The sequence below is a fragment of the Meles meles genome, chromosome 2 (assembly GCF_922984935.1).
Source record: "Meles meles chromosome 2, mMelMel3.1 paternal haplotype, whole genome shotgun sequence".
In the NCBI taxonomy this organism is placed as follows: domain Eukaryota; kingdom Metazoa; phylum Chordata; class Mammalia; order Carnivora; family Mustelidae; genus Meles; species Meles meles.
Genome location: NC_060067.1, coordinates 12657651 through 12663680, shown reverse-complemented (window position 1 = coordinate 12663680; position 6030 = coordinate 12657651).

Sequence of the window (6030 nt, the reverse complement as noted above, 5' to 3'; positions counted from 1 at the left end):
TTATTGCCATGCCCCACTGTCTCAGATTGGGATGCCACAGTACTTTGCCATCTATGGGACCAGAGCTGCCACTGCTCTGTGCCCTCTCCCAAGTCCCAAATTGATGCTTTGACTTGTCATACCTGGAGTCATGCTCTGCCTTGCACCCTACACTGTATTCTAAGTTGTGGCTTTGACCAACAAGTACCTAGGCTGAGCTGCTGCTGCTCTATACCCTGTCCCTGGGTCCTAAGTCATGGTTTTAACCTTTCAATGCTGGGGCTATGGTGCTGCTACTCTGAGCTTCACCCCTGGATCCTAACTCAGGTTGTTGATCTGCCACTACCAGGGTCGTGCTGCTGATTCTCTGCACCTCACCCCCTGGGTCCTGACATGTGGCTTTAGTGGGCTGTCACTGGGTATGTGCTGCTGCTGCTCTAGGACTCTTTCTGCAACCAGAATTGGACTTTGATCTACTACCCTCAAGCTGTGTTGCTATAGTATCCTGTCTCTCTGGGTCCAAATCACTGCTCAGCCCTGTCATCTAAGGGCTTGTGCCACGACCATACCCCTGCCCCACTCCTTAGGTCCAAGTCACTAAGGCAAACCCCAGACACAGACTCCAGTTCCATAGGAGATCGGCACATGCTTGTACCTCAGACTAACACCACTGTGACAGCAAATGCACCTGCACACCACAGCCAAAGCAATATAGTATTTCTGCATGAGTCTGATCCCAGGACCTTAGCCCTCCTGCCATTCTGAGTGCCAGTGCACCAGGTGCCAAGAGGGATTTCCTCGGTTAGGACTATTTGCCATGTGCCCAAAAGGAGATCAGTATGATCAAAGCAGACTTCACAACTTTGGGGACCCCAATAGCTGTGACTGCCACCTGCAGGATCTCTGTAGCCTTAGCCAGTCACAGAAGACCCCTACAGTCTTTGCAGATTTGGCCTATGCTGATGGAGCTGCATAGAAACTATATCACTATGTACTCCCAGGAACAAAGATACTACACTCTACATATCCAGTGGCCTTGCGGCAACCTTCCAGTGAAAGTCTTTCCCCCCAAAAGTCCAAAAATGCTGAGAAAGTGACTGCAACGTCTAATGCACAGATATCAACAGAAGCCATCAGAAACGTGAAAATGGAAGGAGGACACATGACACCACCAAAGGAACACAATTTTTCAGTAACCAATACCCAAGAAATGGAGATCTGAGAGTTAGTAAAAAAATAAATTATTTTAAGGAAGTTCAGTGAGATTTAAGATAACATAGAGAAACAAATCAGGAAAACACTGCATGAACAAAATGAGAAGTTGAGCAATGAAATAGAAATCATAAAAGGAGCTGAACAGAAATTCTGAAACTGAAGGATACAATGAATAAAATGAAAAGCAACAGAGAACTTCAATGACAGGCTCAATCAAGGGGAAAGAATGACGTATGAACTTGAAGACAGATGTCTTGATATTATCTGATCAGAGGACAAAAAAGGAAATAAGAATGAAAAGTAGTAAAGAATGCTTATGTGAATTTTGGGGCACCACCAAGGAAGCAATATTCACATTATGTGAATCCTAGAAGAGAGGGAGAGAGATAGAAGACTTATTTAAAGAAATAATGGCTGAAATTTTCTGAAATATGGGGAAATATATGGCCATTCAAGTACATGAAGTTCAAATATCAGATTTAACACAGAGATCTTCATTGAAAAAGAGTGGAATCAAGCTCTCAAATATTAAAGACAAAAATCATTTTGTAAAGCAGCAAGAGAAAAAGGACTCCTCACATACAGGAGAACGCCAATAAGACACCAGCAGACCAGAAGAGAGGGAATGATAGAGTCAAAGTATTGAAAGAAAAAAAAAATTGCCTGCCAAGAATACTTTACTCAGAGACATCTGGGTGTTCTCAGTTGATTAAATGTCTGCCTGTGGCTCAGGTCTTGATCTCAGGGTCTGGCTTCCTGCTAATCCCCCCTCACCCTCTGCCCCTCCCCTCCACTTCTGCTCTGTCTGTCTGTCTCTCCTATAAATCAATCTTAAAAAAAATAAACAAGGGGCACCTGGGTGGCTCAGTGGGTTAAGCCCTCTGCCTTCGGCTCAGGTCATGGTCCCAGGGTCCTGGGATCGAGCCTCGAGTTGGGCTCTCTGCTCAGCAGGGAGCCCGCTTCCTCCTCTCTCTCTGCCTGCCTCTCTTCCTGCTTGTGATCTCACTGTAAAATAAAATCTTTGGAAAAAGATAAGACTGTATCAAACTAAGTATCTCCTACATAGCAAAGGAAACAATCAAAAAAATGGAAAAAGCAATCTACAGAATGGAAGAAAATATTTGCAAATCTTATATTGGCTAAGGGATTAATGGCCAAAATGTATAAAGAACTCACACAACTCAATAGCAAAAGAAGCAAATCATCTAATTAAAAATGGGCAAAGGACTTCTTCCAAAGAAGATATATGAACTGCAAATAAGTACATGAAAATGTGGTCAACATCATTAACCATTAGGGAAATGCAAATCAAAACCACAATAAGGTATCACCTCACACCTGTTAATATAGCTATTATCAAAAAGATGAAATTCAAGAAGTCAGGATGTGGAGAAATGGGAATTCATACCATTTTGGTGGAAATGTAAATTGGTACATCCATTGTGGAAAACAGTGTCACAGTTCCTCAAAAAATTAAATGTTGATATGCCATATGATCCGACAATCCCACTTGGGGCTATGTATCCAAATGAAATCGCCATTTCTTTTCTTTTTTTTTTTTTTTTTTTAAGATTTTATTTATTTGACAGACAAAGATCACAAGTAGGCAGAGAGGCAGGCGGGGGGGTGTGGGGGTGGGGGGTTGTGGAGCAGGCTCCTTGCTGAGCAGCGAGCCTGATGCAGGGCTCGATCCCAGGACCCTGAGATCGTGACCTGAGCCGAAGGCAGAGGGTTTAACTACTGAGCCACCCAGGCGCCCCTGAAATCACCATTTCAAAGAGATTTCTGAACTTCCATGTTTATTACAGCATTATTCACAATAGCCAAAATATGGAAACAATCTAAATGTCCTTCGACGAATAGAAAATTCTTCTTTTGCCATTTGCCACAGTCACAACTTGGATCTATTTGGAGGGCATTTAGTTAAAGAAAAAAAGCAGGGAAAGATCGTGTTCAGCATCATTTAGGTGTGGAATCTTAAAAAAAAAACAAAAAACAAAAAACAGACTTTACAGGAAACCTAGAATAGTACTTGTCAAGGGCTGAGGGGAGGAGTGAATGGAGAAATGTAGGTCAAAGGTGAACTTGTAGTTACAGGAAGAATAAATTGAGAACATAACAGACAGTGTGGTGACTACAGTTAACACTACAGTATTGTATAGTTGAAAGTTGCTCAGAATAGATCTTAAGCATTTTCACGCACAAAAAACTATGTGATGTGATGGATGTGTTAATTATATTGATCTTGGTAATTATTCATGATATTTATATCAACTCATCATGCTGTATGCTTCATATATATGCAATTGTATTTGCCAATTATTTCTGAATAAAGTTGGGAAAGAAAAATTAGAAATAATTATACACCTGAATCATGACTTCTTGGATATCAGTGTTCAGAGATTTTTGTTTTGTTTTTTTTTTTTAAAACTTGGACTTTGCTGACATGCAATTCACATATCCTACAGCTGGCTAATTTAAAATGTGCAATTCAGTGGTTCATAGTATATTTGCAGAATTGTGCAACCATGATAACAATATCATTTTCATCATCCTGCAGAAAAGCCTGTACCCTTTAGCCATTTCCCCTCAACTTCCACATTTCTCCAGCCATAGGCAACAATGAACCTACTTTCTATCTCTACAGATTTGCCTATTCTAGGTACTTCATGTAAAAAAAAAATCAGAAGATGTGGTGTTTGTGACCTTTTTTAAATTAGAAATATGTTTTAAAGGCTAATCTCTCTTGTACCATGAATCGGGACTTCATTCCCTTTTATTACCAAATAATATTACATAGGATAGACACACTTTGTTATTTATTAGTCAAGACACGTTTGTGTTTCCTTTTTCTAATGTTTTGGCCATGAATAATGTTTATTAAGATTAACGTACTAGTTCTGTGTGGACATGTTATCCTTTTTCATGGGTATATACTGAGAAGTGGAATTGTTGGATCCTATGGTTAACTGTGTGTCATCTTTGAGGAATTTGCAAACTGTTTTCCAAAGTGGTTGTACCACTTTTAATTCCCAGATGCAACATACGAGGATTTCAATTTCCCAAGTTCTTGCCAACACTATTATTTGTCTTTTTCTTTACAGCTATGCTACTGGGCATCAGGTTGTATCTTATTGTGGTTTTGACTTATATTTCTCTGATGAGTAATGATGTTGAGCATTTCTTTTTCATGTGCTTATTAGCTATTTCTATATCTTCCATGTAGAAATTTCTTTTAAATACTTTGCTTATTTTTAAGAAATATTTTATTTGTTTATTTGACAGGGAGAAATACAGAGAGAGTTAGAACACAAGCACAGGAAGGGGAAAGGAGAAGCAGGCTTCCCGCCAAGCAGGGAATGGGATGCGTGGCTGGATCAGTCCCAGGGTCCTGGAATCATGACCTGAGCTGAAGGCAGATGCTTAACGATGAGCCACCCAGGTGCCCACTTTGCTCATTTTTTATTGGATTTTTTGTCTTATTGAGTTGTAGGTGTTCTTTATGTGTTTTCAGTACAAGCTCATTATCAGACATGATTTGCAAATATATTCTCCAATTCTGTGGGGTTTTATTTTTGTTTTTGTTGTTTTGTTTTGTTTTTACTTTTTTTTTTTAAAGATTTTATTTATTTTTTTGACAGAGAGAGATCACAAGTAGGCAGAGAGGCAGACAGAAAGAGAGGAAGGGAAGCAGGCTCCCTGATGAGCAGAGCCCAATGCAGGGCTGGATCCCAGGACCCTAGGATCATGACCTGAGCCAAAGGCAGAGAGGCTTTAACCTACTGAGCCACCCAGGCGCCCCTGTTTTTAACTTTCTTGATGGTATCCATTGAAGCACAAAGTTTTAATATTGATGAAGTCCAACTAATGTAAATTTAATTTTGGTTGCTTGTGCTTTTAGTGTTATACATAAGAAGCCATTGCTAAATCCAGGGTTACAATGCTGCCCCCATGTTTTCTGTTAGGAGCTTCTAAAATTATTATTCCAAGTCTTGCATTAGATTTTTGATCCATTTTGAGTTAATTTCTGTATATGGTGTGAGGTAGGGGTATCCAATTTCATTCTTTTACATGTGGATAATTATTTTTCCCCAAAGAATTTATTCTGGATTGTAAAATCAATTCTGTTGATCTATATGTCTGTCCCTTTGCCCATAACACACTCTCTGGAGTATTGTAGATTGGTAGCTGGCTTTGAAATCAGGAAGGACATAGATCTTCTTTAATTTCTTTTCACAATATTTTACAGTATTCAACAGAATGAGTTTTGAATTTCCTTTATTACATTTATTTGTATTTTATTCTTCCTGATGGTATTATATATGGAATTGTTTTCTTTCCATTTTGGAGTGGTCATTGCAAATATATAGAAATGCAGTTGATTTCTATATATTGGTTTTTTGGTACTGTTATCTTGCTTTATTGTTATTCTCTATTTTTTGTTTTGCCAATTCTGATCTTTTTTTTTTTTTCTTCTACTAGTTTTGGATTTTGTTTCCTTTTTTTGTTGTTGTTGTTTTCTAGTGTCAGTGTTTTAAAAGTCTGTTTTTCAGTTTTACTGAGATATATTGGCATATAACATTATAGGGTATACCACTTAATTATTTGGTACATGTATACATAGTGAATTGATTACTATAATTTCAGTTAACATCCATCACCTCATATAGGTATAATTTTTTTTTGTGATGAAACTTTTAAGATATGCTCTCTTAACTACTTTCAAATATACATGACAGTGTCATTAACTATAGTCAATATGCTGTGTATTAGCTTCCCAGTTCTTATTTATGTTGTAACTAAAAGTTTGTACTTTTGACCACCTTCACCCGTTTC